The sequence below is a fragment of the Rhineura floridana genome, chromosome 8 (assembly GCF_030035675.1).
Source record: "Rhineura floridana isolate rRhiFlo1 chromosome 8, rRhiFlo1.hap2, whole genome shotgun sequence".
In the NCBI taxonomy this organism is placed as follows: domain Eukaryota; kingdom Metazoa; phylum Chordata; class Lepidosauria; order Squamata; family Rhineuridae; genus Rhineura; species Rhineura floridana.
The window spans coordinates 48,379,638-48,404,869 of record NC_084487.1 but is presented as its reverse complement, the minus strand read 5'-3'; the positions used below and the strand labels follow the sequence as shown (position 1 = coordinate 48,404,869).

At 43.3% G+C, this 25,232-nt stretch overlaps 1 protein-coding gene and 1 pseudogene across 7 annotated transcripts in view; both read left to right on the top strand.

Moving 5' to 3' along the window:
* TCF20 (transcription factor 20) overlaps positions 1-25,232 on the top strand; it is a 337,827-nt gene that overhangs the window by 276,891 nt on the left and 35,704 nt on the right. The window lies entirely within an intron of this gene.
* LOC133363466 (5S ribosomal RNA) lies at positions 14,393-14,501 on the top strand (annotated as a pseudogene).

The window sequence follows — 25,232 nt, the reverse complement described above, 5'->3', positions numbered from 1 at the left end:
ATGTGCCCCTCAAATTCTCTCTTAGCATCCTTTATTGCCTTTTGCCTTTATTTTGCCAGAGTTTGTGTTCCTTTTTATTCTCCTCGTTTGGGCACTTTCCATTTTTTTGAAGGAAGCCTTATTGCCTCTTACAGTAGGGCCCCACTCATACGGCAGGTTGGGTTCCAGACCCCTGCCGAAAAGCAAAAAACGCTGTAAAGTGGAACACAGCATCCAAATGGCAGTGAAAAAGGCGGGAAGGTCTGACAGCACCATGCCCCTCAAGGGAGAGCAGTGGCGGCCGTTAAGGTAGAATAGACAGGTGCCTGGGGGGGACAGTGATAGGTCAACCACCCCCGCAGTCGACTAGCGGAACCAAGAACTGCTGCCGTGCACTCTAGGCGGTCTGCGCCATCAAGCGCTGCCACCTCCCCCCTCAACCGGAGCCGCAACCACAAGCTCTGAAAAAAGAAAGGGGGGAAGGGAGAAAAAAGCTGTTGCCAGGGGAGAGAGCCGCCACCATGAGCTCCAAAGGTGCTGCAGTAGCGAGTACAAGGAGCCGCTGCTGCGCACTCCAGGCAGCTGCGGTAGCAAGCCGCACGGAGAGGAAGCCATCGCCACGAGGCCAGGTGGGGAGAGGACAGACGATGACAACATGGTCAAGCGGGTTGCGAGCAGACGCCGCCACCGCGAGCGTCAGACTTGCTGCTTCTGCCTGCGGGCGCAGAAACTGCCCTGGAGGAGGGAGAGATGTCGCCGCCACAGCTGCAAGAACAGAAGAGACACCAGAAGCCTCCGCTGTCCCCAAACAAAAGAGGGGCAGGCAGGGTAAAAATGAAGAGGGGGGGAAACAACTGAAACCAAATACCCCAAACCAGCTCCATGAATGTCAGCTCTTCACTGAGACAGCAGTGTCGGTGGGGGTGCAGGCAGGGCTGGAGATTCCTTGGTAATTGCCAGGCCGTAAGTCCTCAGCCGGCAGTTTTGGCTATAAATCTGCCAGGCTAGCAAGGAGGAAGCAAGATAAGGGCAGAGGCCGTTCGAAGCTTACGTGCCAAGCCAGAAATCCAGAAGAGACGTCAGTGAAGGTCTGGGTCTAGTTTGCCGAGAGATCAGTCCAAGTCAAGGTTCAGGGGATAGGAAGACACACAGTGGTCACGCCTGACGTTGTAGTCAGCAACAAGCTGAAGCCAAGGTTTGACTTTGAAGGAGCAGGTTTGTCAGCAGGTGTGAGCCATCAGCGTTTTGGCCTTAAGTGGACAGGCCTGCCCCTCTTCTGCCTGACCTTCTGTTGTCTACGTTCTGCAGGTGAGGGGGGAGTATCCTGTTCACTGTCTGCGTCTGGCTGACGGGCTTCAGCTGTGTCTGGGGTGCTCTGCAGCTGAGGGGGAGAAAGAGCTGGGTTCTCAGGAGTTTCCTCCGTTTCTCCTTCTGGGTCTGCTGCTTCTGGGTCTGCTGCTGTTACTCCCGAGTCATCCTCGTCTGATGAGTCCTCTGACGGGGCCATGACAATGAACAGACGAAGGTGAAAGAGGGAGGGGGGGAAAGCTGGGACATAACCCCCAACAACAACCGATCTCCAGTCCCAACGCACTCTCTCACACACATTATCCACGTGATGGCATGCTACTACCATAATAGCAAACCGCTGAGAAGCGGAACGCCAATAAGCAGGGCCCTACTGTGCCTCCATGGCGCAGAGTGGTAAGCGGCGGTAATGCAGCCGAAAGCTCTGCTCACGGCCGGAGTTCGATTCCAATGGAAGGAGGAAGTCGAATCTCCGGTAAAAGGGGTCGAGGTCCACTCAGCCTTCCATCCATCCGTGGTCAGTAAAATGAGTACCCAGCATATGCTGGGGGATAAAGAAAGGCCGGGGAAGGAACTGGCAATCCCACCCCATATATACGGTCTGCCTAGTAAACGTCGCAAGACGTCACCCTAAGAGTCGGAAACGACTCGCACTACAAGTGCGGGGACACCTTTACCTTTTTACTGTATAGCTTCTTTGACTGTGCTTGTTGACCACGCTGGCATGCTCTTGGCCCTGGTAGTACCTTTCCTGATCTGCAGTATACACTTCAGTTGAGCTTCTAATATACTGTGTTTTTAAATATCTCCGAAGCATTTTGGAGTGATTTGACCTTCTCAACTTTGCCTTTCAGCTTGCTTTTTATCAATCCCTTTATTTTTGGTGAATTTCCTCTTTGAAGTCAAATGTGACTATGTTGGATTTTCTTGGCAACTGGCGATTTACATGCATGTTTAATTTAATAGCACTATGGTCACTGCTCCCAATTGGTTTGACATTGCTTACATCTTGCACCAGGTCCTAGGTGCCACTTGAGATTAAGTCCAGGGTCGCCATTGGTTCCATGACCAACTTTTCTAGGGCACAGTCATTTAGGGTTTCTAGAAATTTTACCCTCTTTATTGTGACTAGGATGTATTTGTAGCCAGTCTATATCAGGGTGACCCATTACTACAACATTTCCTAGTTTGGATGCTTTCTTGATTTCGTTTTTCATCTGAAGAGCTCCCTTAGCATTTTGGTTAGGGAGACAATAGAATGTCTCCAGTACTAAATTACTCTTGGGGTCTGGTATCACCACCCACAATGATTCTGTGGAGGAGTCCACCTCTTTGGGGGTTTCTAGTTTGCTGGATTCAATGCCCTCTTTCACGTATAGAGCGACACCACCTCCAATATGTCCTTCCCTGTCCTTCCAATAAAGTTTATATCCAGGGATAACCATGTCCCACTGGTTTTCTCCATTCCTCCATGTTTCTGTTACACTCACTATATCAGTGCTGTTATCTAAAACCAAACACTCCAGTTCTCCCTCCTTGTCTCAGAGGCTTCTAGTATTAACATATAAACATTTGTATGTAGCGTCTCTTCAAATGTCTTTGGCACTTTTGGTTTGGCCTGTAGTACTTTTGCCTATCTGGATTGCTATCTTGTGCCCTTGCAGTCTCAGTGCTTAGTTCATGGCATACCCCATTTAAGTTTTTATGCCTTTATCCCAGGGGGGGAATTTGTTCTGAATCAGACACTCCTTAGCTCTTGTTGACTTTCCTCCCTCAATCAGTTTGAAAGCTGTTCTGCCATCTTTTTTATTTTAAGTGCCAACAGTCTGATTCCATCCTGGTTCAAGAGGAGCCTATCCCTTTTTGTTGAGTCCCAGCTTGTCCCAAAATGTTTCCCAGTGCCTAACAAATCCTAACCCGTCCTCCCGACACCATCATCTCATCCATGCATTGAGACTACTGTTACACATATAAGTTTGAATCGTCACATGCGTGTACGCTCATTGGAAACTCAGATGCCACCCCTGCGAGTGTAGCAGAACCTTTTGCTGGAATTCAACCTGCATGTCACTATTTGTGTATGTATAACCATATAATCATAAGGGGCCTATAAGCCATTGAGTCCAACCCCCTGCTCAATGCAGGAAACCAAATTAAAGCATACCTGACAGGTGGCTGTCCAGCTGCCTCCAAAATGTCTCCAGTGTTGGAGAGTCCACCATCTCCCTAGGTAATTGATTCCATTTTTGTACCACTCTAACAGTTAGGTAGTTTTTCCTGATGTTTAGTCAAAATCTGGCTTCCTGTAACCTCAGCCCATTATTCTGTGTTCTGCACTCTGGGATGATCAAGAAGAGATCCTGGCCCTCCTCTGTGTGACAATCTTTCATGTACTTGAAGAGTGCTATCATATCTCCCCTCAGTTTTCTCTGCTCAAGGGTAAACATGCCCAGTTCTTTCAGTCTCTCCTCATAGGGCTTTGTTTCCAGTCCCCTGATCATCCTTGTTGACCTCCACTGAACCTGTTCCAGTTTGTCTGCGTCCTTCTGAGAGTGCTGTGTCCAGAACTGGGTGCAGTACTCAAGATGAGGCCTAAGCATTGCCAAATAGAGGGGAACTAATACTTCGTGCGATTTGGAAACTATACTTCTATTAATGCAGCCTAAAATAGCATTTGTCTTTTTTTGCATCCATGTAGCACTGTTGGCTCATATTCAGCTTGTGATCAATAGCAATTCCAAGATCCTTCTTGTATGTAGTATTGCTGAGCCGAGTATCCCCCATCTTATAACTGCATTTGGTTTCTTTTTCCTAGATGTAGAATTTTGCACGTATCCCTGTTAAATTATACAGCTACAAGGGTGGCTGTATACTATAGCCAGCATGGATTTTTCACATTCCACAATGTTAAATTGAAAATACCCCCATGCCATTCTGATGCTTCCCATTAGCTCATTTCAAAATAAAACCTTACCAAACTTACAGTCCTGAACTCAGAAACGCTTGCTTAACAACACTCTCAATTTTCATGGCAATACACAAAACAGTCAGAGAATTGAGAGTTCAAAGTCTAAAAAGAGAGAAAAAACCCCAGAGCCCTTTTGAAATTTTGGCTTGAAGCCAATGTTAACACGGAGCATGCTCTGTAAGAACCAACTGTCAGTGTTCTAAAAGCCTCACAGCTGCTGGGCTTGGCTAATCAGGGGGCCACACCCACAACAGACTTGATTTCACTTGAGGCAATCATGGCTTCGCTCAAAGAATCCTGGGAAGTGTAGTTTGCGAAGGGTGCTAAGAGGAGATTCCTGTTCCCCTGAGAGAATGGCTTAACAGTCAGCCACTCTGATTGAAGGTCTGTGAGAGGAACAGGGCATCTCCTAGCAACTCTCAGCACCCTTCCCTAACTACCCTTCCCGGGATTCTTTGAGAGAAGCCATGATAAATTGTTTTAAATTGTGTTTTAAATTGTTTTTAAAAGATGTGTTTTTAAATTTGTATATTTGTTTTTAATGTTTTTAGTTATTGTAAACCACCCAGAGAGCTTCGGCTATGGGGCGGTATATAAATACAATAAACAAACAAACAAATAAATAATGATGGTCCAAACTCGAATAGAGGCCTAGTTTGGATGTGGCTAGGGACAGCTTTGTTTTAAATTTGGGTGGAAGGTAGGGTTGCCAGGTTCAGGTCCTGAGACTGAAAGATACAGAAGACCTCTTGGTTGCCAGGCCCAGCCTCCAAGAGGTCTTCTGTATCTTTAAAAGTTGTGCAGGGGGAAGGGAGAATTCCACCTTGTAGTTTTTCCCATTACAGGGTTGCAAGAACACCTGCACTTGGTTGATTTTCTCTTCTCCTGAAGATACAGGATCAGTCTCAGGCCCTGAACCTCGCAACCCTAGCGGGAGTCTACATGTGCCTTCTGTAGAATAAAAAGGTGGGGGAAATGCTGAAAAGCAATGATACTGTTTACAATGTTTTCCTTTTGGAAAGGAAAGGGGCTTCCCTGCTGCCCAGTGCCCACCCACCCAATCTCCTCCTCTCCCCCCTTCCTGCCCCTCGCCCAGGTCAGTGTTGGACTACGACCTGGGAGACCAGGGTTTGAATCTCCACACAGCCATGAAGCTCATTGGGTGACCTTGGGCCAGTCACTGCCTCTCAGCCTCAGAGGAAGGCAATGGTAAAACCACATCTGAATACCATTTACCATGAAAACCCTATTCAAAGGGTCACCATAAGTCCGGTCAACTTGAAGGCAGTCCATTTCCATTTTCAAACATGATTGCACAGAAATAAATCCCATTGAACTCAAAAAGTATGCAAATGACTAAACCCACCCTCACTTCTCCTCCCTCCTATCCCCTCCCTCTTGCCCCTTCCCTCCTCCTTCCTTTGCCTCTCCCTCTCTCTCCCCCTCATTGTTGGCCTGTGTGCGTTGTTGTGTGAAACAGCATACATTACGTTGGAGTTAAGTTGAGCAAGAAACTTCTTCAGAGCATGTTAAGAGTCTTTATTGAAAGACATTAAGGCCAGAGGCTTAAGAGTAAATACATGTAGAGATTCTTCAGTCACCCCCCTTCTGGTACATCTCTCTCCATAGATAAACACAAAAGACAGCCTCTCAGCTCAGAGGCATAATTCAGAAGAAAAAACAACTCATGGACTCTCTTACAACTTTCCCAGCTGTTATCTCCCGTTACCATGACAACCTGTCTGACCTTCAAGTCTGCTCTCTCAGGCCAGACATGGCAGATAAGACTGCTTCTCAAAACACATGCTTGTAACTTTCCAGACCTGATGAAAATATCCTTAGGCAGTACGGCCTAATGCCAACACTCCTCCCCATGGTCAGTTTTGCCTATCTTAAGCATGATTGCACGGAAGTAAATACCATTGCACTCTATAAGCATGCAAATGATCAAACCTGCCCTCCCCTTCTCCTTCCTTTGCACCCTCCAAGATGTTCCTTCCCCCTCCCCCATGGTCAGTTTTACCTATCCTAATCATGATTGCATAGGAGTAAATCCTATTGAACTCAATAATCATGCAAATGATCAGACCTGCCTTTCCCCTCCTTCCCTTTTCTTCTCCCTTCCTCTTCCCCTCCCCTCTTCCTTCTCCTCTCCTGCCCACTTCAGACCTCCGTCCCTCCTCCCCGGTCATGATTGCACGGGAGTAAATCCCACTGAACTCAATAAACATGCAAATGATCACATCTGTTTTTCTTCTTCCCTCTGCCTCCTGCCTGCTCCCATCCCAGTACTCCCCTCTGCCTTTCCACCCCTCCCTCCTCCTCCTCTTCCCTTCCCCATCCCCTGTGGTCAGTTTCACCTATCCTAAGCATGATTGCAGGGGAGTAAATCCCACTGAACTCAGTAAGCATGCAAATGATCAATCCATTCTCAGCAAACTTGCACGGGATCCTATTTCTTACCTCCCGGATTAAAAAGTAGGGAAATTCACTAATAGGCAAAAAACCTTGCGGTTTAAGAACGTACCTATAGCCAACAGATATTTCTATCAAACTTTAAAAAGCAGGGAAATTGGGCAGCTCTAGTGAATGCACCAGGGGAGCAGGAGACCTGACCTCCTCTCTGTGATATTGTACTGCCCTGCAAATTTGTCAAAATGCAAACACCATTTGGGTTGGTCTTTCACAGTCCAAACCACTTCCTGTGTGGCTTGGAAGAATTTGGTAACATGCCTCTGAGCATATAGTGAGTGGTGTCAACACCTGCAATCTGCCCAAATAATAGAAAGAAGACATGTCCTGTGCTAATCTTGTTTTAGCCAGGAGGAAGCAACATTATTAAGACAGTAGATATAGTTCATATGGTCACTTTAAATATGTCTGATTTCCTTTGCAATTTTAGTGAAGTTTCCTATAGGAAATCATTTTCTTCTGCTTTTGTTTCTATGAATATGTGAAGTACAGCAACACTTTGCAAAATTTACGCTAAAAAAACTCCAAACATAATTGTGGAATAATGGCACTGACTTCTGCAGAATAGTCTCAAGTGGACCTCAGAAGTGTCTCAATTTGCACGAGATAAAACAGTGGGAGGTGAAATATATTCTAGCAAAATTCTAGGTGTGCTCTATGTTTTTAATTGATTGTGAGCTCCTTGCTTTTAATAAAGTGGTTTAAACACAGCAGGCTGAAAACATGCACCCTCTTTTTTCCAACAGCTAAAGTCATTGCTGAAGTAGCAACATATTGTAATCAGTCTGATTTTACATCAAATTGCCATTTCAGATTCAACTGTTAATGCACCCGAAATAGAACATAACCTCCAATTTGAAACACAAAAGGCTGTCTTCACCATCATATGACATTGACCAATAAAACGACTGAAGTAAATGAAAATAAATTTGACACAGGGAAATAAATTTTTCTGGTTTAGATTCTTTGTAGAAACATTAGTAACACAGGGAAGAAGCAAAGTAAGAACACCAACAAACATACAAAAATATAATTCTCCATCTTTGGAGATGGCAGGTGTTGCCACCACTCACCATATGCTCAGAGGCACATGTTACCAAATTCTTCCAAGCTACACAGGAAGTGGATTGGACTGTGAAAGACCAACCCAAATGGTGTTTGCATTTTGACCAATTTGTAGGGCAGTCCAATATCTCAGAGAGGAGTTCAGGTCTCCTGCTCCCCTGGTGCATTCACTATAGCTGCCCAATTTCCCTGCTTTTTAAAGTTTGATAGAAATATTTGTGGGCTATAGGTACATTGTTAAACCGCAAGGTTTTTTGCCTATTAGTGAATTTCATTCTGTTTTCAGCCCAATGCTCCAGCCTATCAAGGTCCCTTTGAATTTTGTTGCTGTCTTCTAGGAGATTAGCTATCCCACCCAATTTTATATCATCTGCAGATCTGATAAGCATTCCCTGTACCTCCTCATCCAAGTCATTAATAAAAAGATTGAAGAGCATTGGGCCCAGGATTGAGCCCTACGGTACCCCGTTCGTTACCTCCCCCCAGTTTGAGAAGTTAACTTTGATAAGCATTCTTTGACTATAATTCTGTACCCAACTGTGGATCCATCTGATAGATGTTCCCCTTACCCTTAACTTCAGTAAAGCACACAACATAAAATAAAGATTGGTTTATTACAAGAAGAAACAGGAAAAAAATACTGCATTTTACAATTATAGTCAATGTGAGCAGCATCTAACCTCATCCCAGTCACTCGTTCCCCAATGCTCTAGATAGAATAAGGCAGAGAACCTAAACCTTCGCATATTCAGAATTGTATCAAATCACACAGAGAGAAAAAGAAGAGAAAAGAGCTCAAGAGATGAGGGTGAATATACCTTTCCTGAAGATCGCAGTGAGATTCTAAGGTCAGAAGGGAACTTCTGTGTCTAGCCTGTAAGCCAAAGCTCTGTTCTTACTGAAACCTTCTTTAGACCCGAAACATCTCGCCTTCGTTTAGTTCTCATGGTTCTGTGCAGCTCAGGGCCGGATTTAAACTTGTTGTGGCCTTAAGCTATAACATGAGTGAGGCCCTTCCCTCTTCAACAAGTATGTGCATTACTTATAGGGTTAGTGCAGTCGACGCTACCACCGACTCACAGGCTATTTTCTACAAGAATCCAAAAGGCCGCATGTGTATGACGTTCTATAGAATTGTTTACTATTTACTGTTGTTGGCCAGTGAGCTGCAACAATGATATTCAATACCTACCAAAATTATCTTCATTTTGTATGGTGGCAATGTTGAACCTTTCTTTCTTTCTTTCTTTCTTTCTTTCTTTCTTTCTTTCTTTCTTTCTTTCTTTCTTTCTTTCTTTCTTTCTTTCTTTCTTTCTTTCTTTCTTTCTTTCTTTCTTTCTTTCTAATGTGAGGCCCTAAGCTGTAGCTTCTTTAGCTTGTACATAAATCTGGCCTTGGTGCAGCCCCAATTTTGTTCCTAGGGTGCATTGTGTAGAGTAAGGCAGCGGTTAAGCCCCCCAAGAGAGAAGTACTACTGACTAAAACTTGCTAGTTTTAAATATGTTTTAGGTCTCCATTGGGCTGCATGTAAGTTGGGAGGGGGAGTGCACGCATGACATGTGAAAGGCAGTGGAAAATTTTGGAATTGCCAATAGGGGTTCTGACTTTACCAGATGTGTTTCCTCATAAGACTCCTGTCTCCTGAAGATTGTTACTGTAAATTCCTAGTTTAGGGTGATTGATCTCTTACCCTTAAAGGTCAAAGAATATCATGAACTTTGTCCAGATGGTCCCTTTGTTTGTTAGAAGCATCTGTTTTCTACTGATACATAAACTCCTAAATTTTGGTTTCCTCCCATGAGAGTCAGGATGTCTGTGCCCCTTGGCTTCTAACATTTACAGATAGCTCACGATTCCACAGAAGGGCCATCTCCCAGGATTCCTTGCACCTCTTAGGCTTCCAAACTTTAGTTCACTGAGATGAATCAAAAAATGAAAAATCCCCAATATTATACATGTCCTTTGTAACACAACAAAGCTGCACCTGTGTAGCTGGCCCTGCATGTGGAACTGGTAGCATCTAGAGAAAGCTCCCTTGGAGGTTTCATGGCTTTCAGCATCCTACCCAGCAACCTATATTTTGCTAACAGGACCTCACAACTGCATTTTTCCATGTCATTGGTGCTAACGTGCACCACAATCACTGACTCCTCCCCAGCACTATTTACGAAACTACCTAGCCAATGGGCGACATCTGCAACCTTCACGCTAGGCAAATCACCTTGCAGTCTGCATGCCCATGACACACCCCACTATCTATGTTCCTAATGATCAAATCACCATTACCAGGATTCTTCCACTCCCTGGAGAAGCATCCCAAGGAATGGGTCCCTCCTAAGGGATCATTTCCCTCTTCCTTGGGTGGACACTCTTCTTTCTCAAGGCCCTCATTCTCCATGATAGCAGAAGAGTTATCATTCTGGGAGTGGGACACAGCTGTAATGTCCCCAAAGGCCTCATCCACAAATCTCTCTGCCTCTCTCAGCTTCTCCAGACAGCCAGGAGCACATTGCACCGAGGGCACCCCCTCCCCCCACAACCTTTATCTAACAGGCAGATAGTTGTATATGTTAGAGAAAGTACAAAACACTGGAAAGTCTGAATACCCCTGCTGGCTGCTTACCTACATAATTCTTTTTCTCATTTATTGAGTTAATTTATTGCAAGCTTAGGTTTTGTTAAGAGGAGGAAACAGATGGGCAGAGTGGGGTGCCCTGGCCTCCTCCCCCTGCTGCAAACTTGCTGTGCTGCTTAATTCACGTTGATGCTTTGTCAGCTGGAGCCAAGACACTTTGTCAGCAGTCAACAACATATCTTCAGTTGTTTTCAGAAAGTACAGATAGTGGACACCTGTCATGATTTGGTGTTCTACAAACAGGGACAGCCACAATGAAAGCCCTGCTCTGAGTTACTTTGAAGCAGGTGTCTGATATTTTGAGGACTTTAAGGAGAAACACTCCTCTGGAATGCAATGACCTACTGGGTATTTAAGGGATAAGGTGATCTCTTAAGTAACCTGGTTCTGACCTCCATTGGGCATTATATGTTAGTACCACAGTGGTTCTCAAAAAGTTTTGGTTCGCAGTGCACTGTAAAACATAAAAATTTTCTGGTGCACTTTGTGTGCAAAATTAAAAATATATTAATATATTTTAGGGCCTAGCCTAGCTATTAGTAGATCATGGATGTAATAAATCTCTATACAAATGGGCTTCTTCTCATTTTTAAAATATAGTTTCATAATATTTGCTGCACACCTAGCCACCTCTTGCGGCGCACCGTTTGAGAATCACTGTAGTACCAGAATGTTGCACTTGGCCTGATAGCAGATTGCTAGCCAATGCAAATCCTGCAAACAAAATACTATATGTCAGTGGTAGTTTAGCCCCACAAGTAACCTAGCTGGCACATTCTATGCTAGCGGCAGCCTTTGGACCAACCTTAAGGGTAGCCCCACATCAAGTACATTGCAGTAATCCAACTGTGAAGTTAACAATGCAAGGACAATTGTGGTCAAGCTAGTTCAATAAACTAAAGCTTGTAAAATGCACTTTTAGCCACTGAGGACACTTGAAGGGATCGACTTGAAGGCAGTCCATTTCCATTTTTCACATCCTGGACTCACCCAGTCATGCCATCCCCAACCTTGCTAAACTTTAATAAGCAATGAAGGGCAAGAGTTGAGACCTTGGGTGCCTACTCACAAGCACCGTAACATAATCAGGGTGCAAATACAAAACAAGGCTTGATGGAGTGTTGGAAACTTCACTTGGAGCTGCATCAGTTGTGGTGTCAAGCTCACTAGAGTGCCTAGGAAGGAAATCTCAGGGTGTTTCCAGTCTCCACAGGTGCTCAGTTGGGTACATTATGAGGTAGGTTCCAAAACAATACACTGGTAACTGAAATACTGAGGAGATGGAAGCTGGTTTTGGCTTCTCTTCATTATTGCTGATACAAACAATTTTACTTTCGCCCATAGAAGACAATTGAAGTGCTGATTTTTATGTAGAAAGTAAACGTACCAACAGGCACTCTGTTAGATAATGGCACTTTCAATACATAGTAAAATATTAAGGAGAATCTTAATAGTATAAAATTCCTAGGATTCTAGGTACCCTACAATGCTATGCGAAATCCTTACCTATAATTTATTTTAAATTGATAGGATCTTATATTTACATTTTGGTTTGGAGCTCTATTCATTGCCACAGCATAGACAATGAAGTTACATTGCACCTTTTTAATAAAAATTAATGTGATCAAGGATATGAGTAACATGTATGAGATATTACTGGAGCAAATGTTTTTACATAGCATTGGGGTTTATGTTCCTTATTCATAGGCTGTTTCAGAAGAGGACCTGCATGTACCCCTGCAGGCGCCTACCCTTTGGAATTCTCTTCCCTTAAATATTAGATAGGTGTAATCTCTGTTATCTTTTCTGCATCTACTGAAGGCCTTCCTCTTTAAGAACATAAGAACATAAGAAGAGCCTGCTGGATCAGGCCAGTGGCCCATCTAGTCCAGCATCCTGTTCTCACAGTGGCCAACCAGGTGCCTGGGGGAAGCCCGCAAGCAGGACCCGAGTGCAAGAACACTCTCCCCTCCTGAGGCTTCTGGCAACTGGTTTTCAGAAGCATGCTGCCTCTGACTAGGGTGGCAGAGCACAGCCATCATGGCTAGTAGCCATTGATAGCCCTGTCCTCCATGAATTTGTCTAATCTTCTTTTAAAGCCGTCCAAGCTGGTGGCCATTACTGCATCTTGTGGGAGCAAATTCCATAGTTTAACTATGCGCTGAGTAAAGAAGTACTTCCTTTTGTCTGTCCTGAATCTTCCAACATTCAGCTTCTTTGAATGTCCACGAGTTCTAGTATTGTGAGAGAGGGAGAAGAACTTTTCTCTATCCACTTTCTCAATGCCATGCATAATTTTATACACTTCTATCATGTCTCCTCTGACCCGCCTTTTCTCTAAACTAAAAAGCCCCAAATGCTGCAACCTTTCCTCGTAAGGGAGTCGCTCCATCCCCTTGATCATTCTGGTTGCCCTCTTCTGAACCTTTTCCAACTCTATAATATCCTTTTTGAGATGAGGCGACCAGAACTGTACACAGTATTCCAAATGCGGCCGCACCATAGATTTATACAACGGCATTATGATATTGGCTGTTTTATTTTCAATACCTTTCCTAATTATTGCTAGCATGGAATTTGCCTTTTTCACAGCTGCCGCACACTGGGTCAACATTTTCATTGTGCTGTCCACTACAACCCCGAGGTCTCTCTCCTGGTCGGTCACCGCCAGTTCAGACCCCATGAGCGTATATGTGAAATTCAGATTTTTTGCTCCAATATGCATAATTTTACACTTGTTTATATTGAATTGCATTTGCCATTTTTCTGCCCATTCACTCAGTTTGGAGAGGTCTTTTTGGAGCTCTTCGCAATCCCTTTTTGTTTTAACAACCCTGAACAATTTAGTGTCGTCAGCAAACTTGGCCACTTCACTGCTCACTCCTAATTCTAATGAACAAGTTGAAAAGTACAGGTCCCAATACCGATCCTTGAGGGACTCCACTTTCTACAGCCCTCCATTGGGAGAACTGTCCGTTTATTCCTACTCTCTGCTGTCTGCTTCTTAACCAATTCCTTATCCACAAGAGGACCTCTCCTCTTATTCCATGACTACTAAGCTTCCTCAGAAGTCTTTGGTGAGGTACCTTGTCAAATGCTTTTTGAAAGTCTAAGTACACTATGTCCACTGGATCACCTCTATCTATATGCTTGTTGACACTCTCAAAGAATTCTAATAGGTTACTGAGACAGGACCTCTGCCTCCTTGAGGGCAGCAGGCAACACTCCATAATGCAGAGATGTGTTTACCACACCTATGAGCCATTCAGTCACCCCACTCAGGCTAGCTTTAATAAGCCAGAAAGGACAGTGATCTAATGAGCAGTTGATTGGGCTCATCACTGCAAGCATACTGTCCACATCATCAGGTCACATTAATTGAATCTGATCCCACAACACTGGGTTTGATGTTGCATGGGACACCTTGGCTGGCCCTTCCACAATAACAGTGTCTAAATTATTGTGAAGCTGAGCAAATTTATCTTTGAAGTGTTTAGCAAGCTGGTTACAGCTAGGTAACGTGCTCCAAAAATCTCCCCCCCCTCCCCCGGTCAGAAGTGACCAACCTCTGGACCACATGGAACAACTCCGCCAGGCAGCCCCTTGAGGTTGCAATGGAGGCAGCATAGTAACACCTCTTCGCTGCCCTCACAGCCATGTGGCAGGCCCGGTTATGAGCCTGGACACATGCTAGTTGGCTACGGAACGAGACTTACACTCCAGCCCTCTCCCAATCTGTGGTGGTGTAGGCAAGAGCTTCTGACATCCTAAAGGAAAACTCAAGCATATTCTTAAAGGAAAGACTTATTCAGGAACAAAGAGAATATAAAATTAGACATACAGGAAAATAAAGCACTAAGAAAAGCATGTTAGTTAACACACTGTCATGGCTTATATTCTGAAAAATACAGAACAGGGTACAAGGCTTAATTATCAGTATCTATTGATCTGTTTTAGATATACACGCCTACAGCCATACTACCCTGAACATGCCTGATCTCAGAAGCTAAGCAGGGTCAGGTCTGGTTAGTACTTGGATAAGAGATCGCCTGGGAATACCGGGTGCCGTAGGCTTAGAGGAAGGCAATGGTAACCCCCCTCTGAATACCTCTTAAGAGCTTGGAAGATTAGTTTTAAAAAGTGATAAATTACAGTTACAATTACATGGCCCAAACAAGTAGTAATTACCGTTACAGTTACAATTGCTCTGAAAGTAACTTATTACTTTACTCTTTCTCAAAAGTAATCACTGCAATTACATTAAAGTTACTTTTTAAAAAAAAACGCCTGCAAGATGCTGGCATTGGCTGCTGCACATCTAAGTAAGCTAAAACAACATTAAAAATAACACACACATACAGAGGTAGTAGAATAATTCTTTTTATCCATCAGATAGCAATGGTGGTCTCTCCGCTGGTAAGGGAGGTGGGGAGGGAGGCAGAGGCCACTACTCAGAATTTTGCACTTCAAACCAAGTGCAACCTCCCCATAGCCAGCAAGCATAATCTCTCTCACTTAACCACCTCCTGTGAACCCTGCCCTGCCACCAACTAAGGGACACTCACCCAAGCAAACATTTTCCCCTGAGATGCAAAAAAAAAAAATGTAAATGTACTGCCTTCGATTCTGACTTATGGCAACCCTATGAATAGGGTTTTCATGGTAAGCAGTATTCAGAGGGAGTTTTACCATTGCCTTTCTCAGGTTGAGAGGCAGTGACTGGCCCAAGGTCACCCAGTGCGCCTCATGGCTGTGTGGGAATTCGAACCCTGGTCTCCCAGGTCATAGTCCAACACCTTAACCACTACACCACATTGGCTCTTGCAAAAAAGTTAAAATACTGCAAATGCAGCACAGTAGCCAGGGAGGGTGGTGGAGGCCACTTTGTGTGCCAAGTGCAAACACACACACGTCATCTTTATCCATATTTTTGCCCTCCAGCTCCTTTTTCCCTCCACTACATTCTTCACCATCAACATTTTTTTTTAATAATTGTTTTCTCCACTCCACCCTGTCTCACTCTCCACCTCCTCCCTCGTCGCCTTCTAGCCACCCACAGAGCATGAGGGAAGAGCGATCCTGCACAGAAGCCCAGTTTGAGGCACATGGTTTTCATCCACAAATCAAAGGAGCAGAAGACTTCTCCTGCTTCCCCCCCTCCCAAAGTAATGCCCAAAAGTAATGCTGGAAACATTACAGTTACTCCTCAAAAGTAATAAAATTACTCCTAGTTCTATTACAATCAAAATGTAAAGGAATTACCCACTCATTCCTCAAAAAGTTAATTGTAACGAATTACTTTCAAGCTCTTATATATATATAAAATATTCATAGGGTCGCTATAAGTCGTAATTGACTCAAAGGCATATAACAACAACAAGAAGATATACTGTACACAGCTTAGGCTGTAATCCTGTACACAGTCACCATTGAGAAGAATAAGACTTCCTTGTAAACTTCCACTCCCTTATCTCCTCATGCAGGGTAGATGTTAATGATTACAGCAGGAGAACATGGGGTTATTTCTTAGAATATGAAATCTCTCTGACACTGCAGTATAGAACCTATTAAAAAGCAGGTTCTGTCTTACAGGGTCCTGGACTTTTAGGGTAGAATGGCATCACTAACCATGTGCTAATCAAAAGGTCTTTCATTACGATGGGAGTAGATTTCTGTTAGCTGTGGGCACTTGTTTGTAGGAATGTCTGAGCTGGCCTCCCAGTGGAAGACAAATTTGATCAAATTTTCACATATAAAGAGAAAAGAAAGTTCTAACTTTGTACTTTCTATGACTAACTTAAGGGAATGAGCAATGTGGAAATTTTCCAACAAGCTGAATAATGATTTGTTAACGAAATACAAATCATTTCATTAATTAGACCAGCCTTCTCCAACCTGGTACCTTCCAGATGTTGGACTACAACTCCCATCAGCCCTGAACATTGGTCATACTGGCTGGAACTGATGGGAGTTGTAGTCCAGAATTCTGGAAGGCACACCGAGCTAGGGAACAGTAAATTAGACCATTCAGCTGATCAGGACTTAAAGATGTCATTCAAATGTTCATCATGTAGACCCTTAGGTGAGGAGATTTATTTTATTACAGGATGATCATGGGTGTAGGAATCCATATTCTTACAAGTTCGGCCTTGTCATAAAATGTTAAAGTGTAGAGTGTGTATGTTCAGGAGTCCAGCCAGAGTTCAGTTCCCCTTCCCTCAACAGTCAGTCATTTGATGCTGAGCATGCTCAGTCCTCATTCAGCTGTTTTCATCCCCACTGTTTTTGTGAATGCTGGATGGCCACACTGGTGCCCAGTCCGAGCTATTGCTTCCATCTTTGGAGACATATTAAAATAGCTCTTCAGTGTGACTTAGAAGGTTATCTACGTGGACAGTGGCCTGGCTAGCATTTGCCACCAAGCCAAACCATGGCTTAGCACAAATATGTGAGCTTCTGAAGAGAATTACTCAGTCACCTTTCATTTTATGCAAATATTAAGGTTACCCCAAGTCTGCTGATACTTGGTGTGTGGGTGATGTGGTTTTGACTACCTAGGCAACAACACTTGGAGAATTGAATTGGAATTAGTATATAATATACATATGAGTTGTTACAACAAAATGATGTGTGTGCATGTGAGCGAGTCTTCAAAGCTCTCTTAAGGCTGGAGGTGGGCCACACCAAATACATGGGTGCGCACTGGCTGTGAGTTAACAGCAGGGACTGATTAGCAAGAAAGTAAGTGAATGCTGAGTGTCATTGTATCTCTGTATCTCTTCCTCTGTTCTCCATTTCAAGCTGCTCCATTCTACCTCCATCATCACCACCTGGGTTTCATTGTATACAACCCTCAACTGTCAATCAGCATTCTGTGGGTACTGAGCATTCGTAGTTACATTAGTAATATTAGTTACATTCCTTGCTAGGTTGCTTTGGGGGTTTCTCTCCCCTTTCAGTTTTTTCCTTAAATATTTTCATGCTTGTGCAAACGTTGGGTTTCATCTGCTGATACATTGCTTATGTGACTGGCTGTTGCCTTTTTAGCTACATAAGCACTTGGGGAATTGAACAGGAATTAGGCATGATGGTGCCTAAAATGGCACCCTGAGCACTCAGTTGCTTAAGCCAAGGGAGACCAATCCCTCTGTTACATTAGAATAGCTCGGTCAGTGGCAGCCAGAATACCATGACTCCTTGCTAAGACAGATATGAGAGGTCTGCTAAGGAGTGTAGAGGAACAGAAAGCAAAAGAGAGAAGAGAAGGGAGATCCAGGAGGCTGTTGCAAGAGAGAGATTAGATCATCTGATGAAGAGGGAAGAGGGAAGCTAGTAACCATGAGAAGCACATGGTACTGATGAGCCTTTAGCCAGTTTTTGTATGTCTAATGCAGCATACTTTCCTTATGCACCAGATCAAAATAAATACAGGGAAGTTACCGGCTATAGTTTAATATTACTCACCTTATGAAGGCATGTGAGTGTTCAGCTGTGCCTCTGTTTTCTCCAAGAAAATGGGGAGTTCTCTTGCAGGGTTAGGAAGATCTTACATTCAAACATGGGGATCTCCTAATGTGCTCGTTATGTTCTCCCTGCAGTGAGGGATTTAAGGTGGGAGGGACGGGTAAGCATGAGAGCTGAAAGCTTGATTTGGATTGGTCTCTCTTGGAATAGAATACCAGGAGCTATGTATTAACAATAACTGGCCCTGAGTTTCTTTAAAACTCAGCATAGTGTTTCTGTTTCCCAAATTCAAGGTTTATCGTTTGCTGAAACCTTGATGAATTTTCATCATCAGTGTCCTGAGCACAGAGAAAATGCATGCTCCCTAAGTAACCAATTTACTTTTCTCTACCTTTGGCTGTTTGGCTTATAATGAAGTAATCCTTTCATTGACAGACAAGGGCCCTTTTGGAATAGAAAGACTGAAGTACTCCTTTTGTATATACTGTAAAATTCCTATTTCCAAGGAATCAATACGCACTGTATTCTGGTTTTTGGAGAATTTAAAATAGATTTTAAGCATATGAGGTAAGGATCTGTGATGTCAGGTTATTTGATAACTGATGATGGCAATTTCACACATTCAGGTTACCCAGTGATAACTAATTAACATATGAATAAAATACTCTGCAAACAGTGCTACAGAGAAGAAATTCTACTATCAAAGCTGAAGTGCTTTCTGAAACTGCCTTCAGTATTAAAGAGAAGGGGTAGAAAAGATATCAACTAATATTTCCTGTTTGGGGCATATCAATTGGAAGATGGGCACCTTTCACTTAAGTAATTTTTCTCTTGATGGAAGGAATAAGAGCAATATACACGTAGGACTCTACAATTTGTTGTTCATTGTCCTGCTCCCTACCCTTCGTTAACTTTTAATATTCCAAATCCCTATTTTGCCTTGTTTCCCCTCCCTGCCCCCAACCCAAATGTTTCATTCTATATTTTCGGTGCAGAAGTGTTTTTGTGCTTCTTTGTCACTACAGGAATGTACTATGCACATCCAGTCTAGAATTCTGCCATACAGAACCTTGTAGTGTTGTCTGTATCTTGAGAATGAACCCCCCCTTTTTGAATTAACAATTTTAGCTTTCATGACCCTTTCCAGATGACATTTGGTACAGTGAAATCATGCATTTTATGTACAGACGCCAGGCAAACTTTTCTCAAGACAGTGCCCCTGCTTGGGAAAAATGGCATTTTTTCAGCACTCTTGTCAGCTGTGGTGAACAAGTCAATGGATGCATACATGTGCTTCAAATGATAGTTATGTATCATGTTCCATAATGCATACATCTTAAAGTTATGTGAAGCAGTCTAGCTGACTTGTTGCTAGGATGGATTGTGAGGAAGAGGCTTGTTGCCTAATTATCTATTCTCTTATTTTGTTTCTTTTTATTGGTGCTCTTGTGTAAACACTTTCAGCTTTTTTTTTAGCCTAAAAGGCAAAGTCTGATCACAGTGCAAAATTTCTTTTATCTGAGAAATCTCTGTATGTAATGCTGTAATTTAAACCCAAGAAGAGGAAAATCCTTGGCTTTAGTGCCATAATTCAGTGTTCTGCATTTCAGGGAGATTGCTGCCATCTGCTGGTTCTTTAGACATAGGACAATTGGTGAAATTAGACATGGAGATATTGGGACAGGTGTAATAAACAGGTCTTGTATTATTTATTTTTAAAAATTCACCTTTCATAAAAAAATTAATCGAAGGCAGAAACAATGCAAACATTTAAAAACAATCCAAAAACACAATAAAACAAAAATAGCAAAGCAAATAGCAACAAACCCAAATCTAAAACAGCAAAACCAGCAGAAAACCATACCAGCAGCATCAGTGCCCCATCTAATCCAGTATCTTGTTCTCACAATGGCCAGCCAGATGCCTTTGGAAAGCCGGCAAGCAGGACCTGAGTGCAAGAGCACTCTCTCTTCTTGCTGTTTCCAGCAACTGCATTCAGAAGCATATTGCCTCCGATCATGGAGGCAGAGCATAGTTATAATTGTATTTATTTGTTTTATTTCTTACATTTATATCCCACCTTTCCTTCAAGGAGCTCGAGGTGGTGTACATGGGTCTCCCCTCCCCATTTTATCCTCACAACAACCCTGTGAGGCAAGTTAGGTTGAGAGTGACTGGTCCAAGGTTACTCAGTGAGCTTCATGGCTGAGTGGAGATTCGAACCCTGCTGTCCCAGGTCATAGTCCAACACTCTAAACATTGCATCACACTGCCTCTCATGGAAAGTATCCATTAGTAGATAGCCTTATCGTCCATTAATTGGTCTAATCCTGTTTTAAAGCCTTACATGTTTGTTGCCATCACTGCCTCCTGTGGAAAAGAATTTAACTATGCACTGTGTGAAGAAGCACTTTCTTTTGACTGTCCTCCAGCATTCAGTTTTATTGGATGTCCATGAGTTTTATGAGAGAGGGAGAAAAACTTTTTTCTGTCCACTTTAGCTATGCCATACATAATTGTATACACTTCTGTCATGTCACCTCTTTTCTCTGAACTAAAACGTCCCAAATGTTGCAACCTTTCATCATAGGAGAGTTGCTCCATCCCCTTCATCATTTTGGTTGCCCTTTTCTGAACCTTTTCCAACTCTAAAATACTCTTTTTGAGGTGGAGCGACCAGAACTGTACATAGTATTCCAAATGTGGCTGCATCATAGATTTGTATAATGGCATTATGAGTAGATTTGGTAACCGCTCTAAACTCCCTAAGCAGTGGGTAGGTTAAAAATGTAATCAATAAAATGTCTTTAGGAAGTTTACAAGTGAAACGTAAGGACAATAGTATTTTTCTGTTGTTTGACCTTACCATCTGGATCAATTTGGTTGCCATTTTCTGAACCTTTTCCAACTTTAAAATATCCTTTTTGAGATGAGATAACTAGAACTCTACATAGCATTCCACATGCGGTTGCACTATAGATTTGTATAATGGCATTATAATATTGGCAGTTTTATTTCAGTTCCTTTCCTAATGATCCCAAGCATGGGATTTATCTTTTTTCACAGCTGAGTCAACTTCCACTGAGTTCTGCAACCCCAAGGTCTTGTTCCTGGTCAATCACTGACAGTTCAGATCCCATGAGCATGTATATGAAATTAAGGTTTTTTGCCCTGACATGCATCACTTGTTTGCTGAAGTGGTCCTTAAAATGGAAGAATAAGCAACAATAGTCCAGATTATCAGCCTCCTTTCTTACAGTTTGTAAAGGGCTCAAACACACCCTCCAGGTTTTTTGAGAACACTACTGATGGTTTCCTGGGATATCTGTTTCTCTACCATGCTACTGTCAAGATGTTTGTCTTTATGTCAAGCACTAACTGCTGGGGGCATGCACTTATTTTTTTTGCTATCATGTGGAGGAAAATTTATGTCTAGGTCATTCAGTTTTCTTTATTTTGGAATTTTTATTTGTAGGAATGATTGGTACTTTCACTGAGAGAAGATTGTTTTGAAATATGCCCTTTGTTGCATTCCCAGCTGAGTAGGTTTTCTAGGAAACATTTGATGCATAGGCTGAAAGGGTGAGACTATCCAAAATTTGAATGAATTTGAAAATTTAGAGACTATTCCGCAAACTCAGTAAAATTGAGAGGCTGTTAATGCTACCTGTGTCTTCTAAATAAAAATCTTGGAGAGCATGCTCACGCTTGAACATTAATTACTTGTTGACTACTGTGTCAAGTGATTATATAAATGTGTGGATGATTCATCACAGATAGAACTTTTAATATAACCTCAGATGCTGAATATGAGCCAAAGGTGCAATGTGGCTGCAAAAAAAGGCAGATGCTATTTTAGGTTGCATTAACAGAAGTATAGTTTCCAAATCGCGTGAAGTACTAGTTCCCCACTATTTGGCACTGGTTAGGCTTCATCTTGAGTACTACATCCAGTTCTGGACACAGCACTATAAGAAGGATGCAGACAAACTGGAACAGGTTCAGAGGTGGGCAACAAGGATGATTAGGGCATTGGAAACAAAGCTGTATGAGGAGAGATTGAAAGAACTGGGCATGGTTAGCCTTGAGAATAGAAGACTGAGGGGATGTATGATAGCCCTCTTCAAGTACTTGAAAGGTTGACACACAGAGGAGGGCAAGGATCTTTTCTTAATCATCCTAGAGTGTAGGACCTGGAATAATGGGCTCAAGTTACAGGAAGCCAGATTTCGACTGAACATCAGGAAAAACTTCCTAACTGTTAAAGCAGTACAACAGTGGAACTCATTATCTAGGGAAATGGTGGGCTCCCCAACACTTGAGGTATTCAAGAAGTAGCTGGACATCCATCTGTTGGGTATCATTTAACTTGGATTCCTGCATTGAGCAGGAGATTGGACCTGATAGCCTTATAGGCCCCTTCTAGTTCTACTATTCTGTGATTCTGTGAGTGCAGTATGAACCAACCCAAGGTATAGACATCAAGCAGAAGTTTGTAATGGGTGCTAGTAAGTGAAGGCTTGGCTCATCATTAATTTTGATGTCCCATTTTGTGTTCAGCATCACAACCCACATATTACTTGTTTACTTTCTCTGTGGTAGTGTGTAGGTACTGAACAGTTGTTTTACAAGGATACATTTCTAAATAATTTTTAGTAGGCTTTGGAAAAGTAATCTTTTGGAGAGATTCAGCACAATGTATACAGCCCTAAGGAGTCTAGCATCACATAAGACTAGCTTGGGATTGCCAAACCCTTATGTGTGATGCTGAGGTTATATAATTGTTACATTGTACTTCATGTGTTTCTGATTCTTGCTGTATTGTGGAGATGTAAAACTAGGTGCACATTGAAAAATTTGCAAGTAGTCTGTTGGCTGGGGTAAATAACAGTCCCTTCTTTGTGTGGTTTTCTCTTCCACTGCTTCTGCTGTCCCATCCTGTTAACTTTTATGCCTCACTCCTTAGCCTGTTTCACCTCTAGACATACTGCATCAGAACCAGGGCTGTGGAGTCGGTACGCCAAACTTTCGACTCTGACTCCTCTATTTTTCTACTGTCCCGACTCCGATTCCTTCATAAAAGGCAAATGTATATTAACTAGTAATAACAAATTTACTGTAGTAAAATGGTAGCACAAGGCATTTCATCACCACCACACGAATCATCAGGCTAGATTGATAGAACATAAAATATATTTATTTGATTAAAATTTCTGAACAAGAAAACTTTCCTAAATTCCTATGAAAGTTTTTATTTTGAAGCCAGAGTCAGTCGGTACATTTCTACCGACTCCACCCAACATTGCTTCCAACTCCACGACTCCGACTCCACAGCCCTGATCAGAACAATAGCTGACATTTTATATATTATATGTATATATATTCCACCCTTCCAGTAGGAGCTCTGTGATGTCACAGTGAATTTGATCTTTGCCTGCGGTAATATTTAGAAGTAGGCCTCAGTGCTGAGACTATTAGGGCAATATTTTTATCTAGTTTAAAGGTGTCCTACATTAAGTAATAAGGAAAGCTGAGTTGTGTGCCCTTTCTAATTTATGTACTTTCTATTTGTGTGTTTGTATAATTCTGCTATGTGGTCTTCTGGCTAATGTACTGTATATTTAAAAAACAATTTACTGCTTAGCATAACAAAAGGAAAGCCACCTTTGAGAATGGGGGGTTAAATGTTTAGCCTGTGACTTTCTCTAGAAGAGATGAAGGAAATATAGCATCCCTAGGTTCTATCCAATATTGCACAAGCAAAACGCAGCTTGTGCAACCAATCTTTGTCTTCCCTTCCTCACTCCTGCAGCCCCTTCTACCCAGCCAAAAAGCCTCTCCACATCAAGGGGGAATACTTGTACAGGCTCGACTTGTCTCAAAATGTTCCCCAGTGCCTAACAAATCCAAACCCCTCCTCCTGACACCATCGTCTCATCCAAGAATTGAGACTACAAAGCTGTGCCTGTCTGGCTGGTCCTGCACATGGAACCGGTAGCATTTCAGAGCAAGCCACCTTGGAAGTCCTGGCTTTCAGCATCCTACCTAGCAACCTAAATTTTGCTTCCAGGACCTCACGGCTGCATTTCCCCATGTCATTGGTGCCAACGTGCACCATGACCACTGACTCCTCCCTAGCACTGTCTACCAAACTATCTAAACGACGGGCGATATCTGCAACCTTCACACAGGCAGGCAAATCACCTTGCAGTCTGCGCACACATCACACACCCCACTGTCTATGTTCCTAATGATCGAATCGCCCACGACAAGGACCCCTCCACCCCCTGGAGATATATCCTCGGCACGAGAGGATAGCTGCTCATCCCCCAAGGAATGGGTCCCTTCTAAGGGATCGTTTCCCTCTTCCTCAGTTGGATGCTCTCCTTCCCTGAGACCATCATTCTCCATGATAGCAGGAGAGCTATCATCCTTGGAGTGGGACACAGCTATAATGTCCCTGAAGGCCTCATCCACACACCTCTCTGCCTCTCTCAGCTTTTCCAGGTCAGCCACCTTGGCCTCAAGGAAATGAAGTTGTTCCTGGAGAGCCAGGAGCTCATTGCACCGAGAGCACACCCACGACTTCTGTCCAACAGGCAAATAGTCGTACATGCTGCAGGCAGTGCAAAACACTGGAAAGCCCCCGCACCCCTGCTGGCTTCTTACCTGCATAGTTTTGTTTAAGGTTTATTAAGTTAATGGGTTGGAAACTGCGGTTTAGTTGAGGTCAGGGAACAGACGGGCAGAGTGGGGGGCCCTGGCCTCCTCACCCTGCTGCCGAACTCGCTTTGCTGCTTAACTCACCTTGACGCTTTGTCAGCTGGGGCTTTGACGCTTCATCAGCTGGGGGCTCCCTCTAACTCGTGGAGCAGGCTCCCTCGCTAGGGTGCTCTGAGTTTATGTGTGTGGCTGGTCCCTCCCAGCTACTGCTGCCAGCCAATGATGTGTTAATTGAGGCTGATGGCTCAACTGTCAACTGGGGCTTAACTCCTTAGGATTATCTCAGGCTTCCTTCCTTTGAAGGCAGGAAGGCAGGCTTCCTTCCTTAGAGAGGGGGGGCTGTTTAAAGACTTTGACTAGTGGTACTAAGAAAGGTTAACTAGCTTTTACTCTTGAGGTAAAGCAATCTGAACATGTACCACCAATTCTGACATGACTGCACCAGTTAGGTTTTGGGATCAATTTGAAGTGCTTATTTTGATCTATAAAGTTTATGCAGCTCAGGACCTCAAGTACCGCCTCTCCCCATATGAACCTACCTGGACACTGCATTCATCATCAGAGGCTCTTCCCATGGGTCTTCTCAAAGGGATGTATGGAGGGTGGCAACATGAGAAT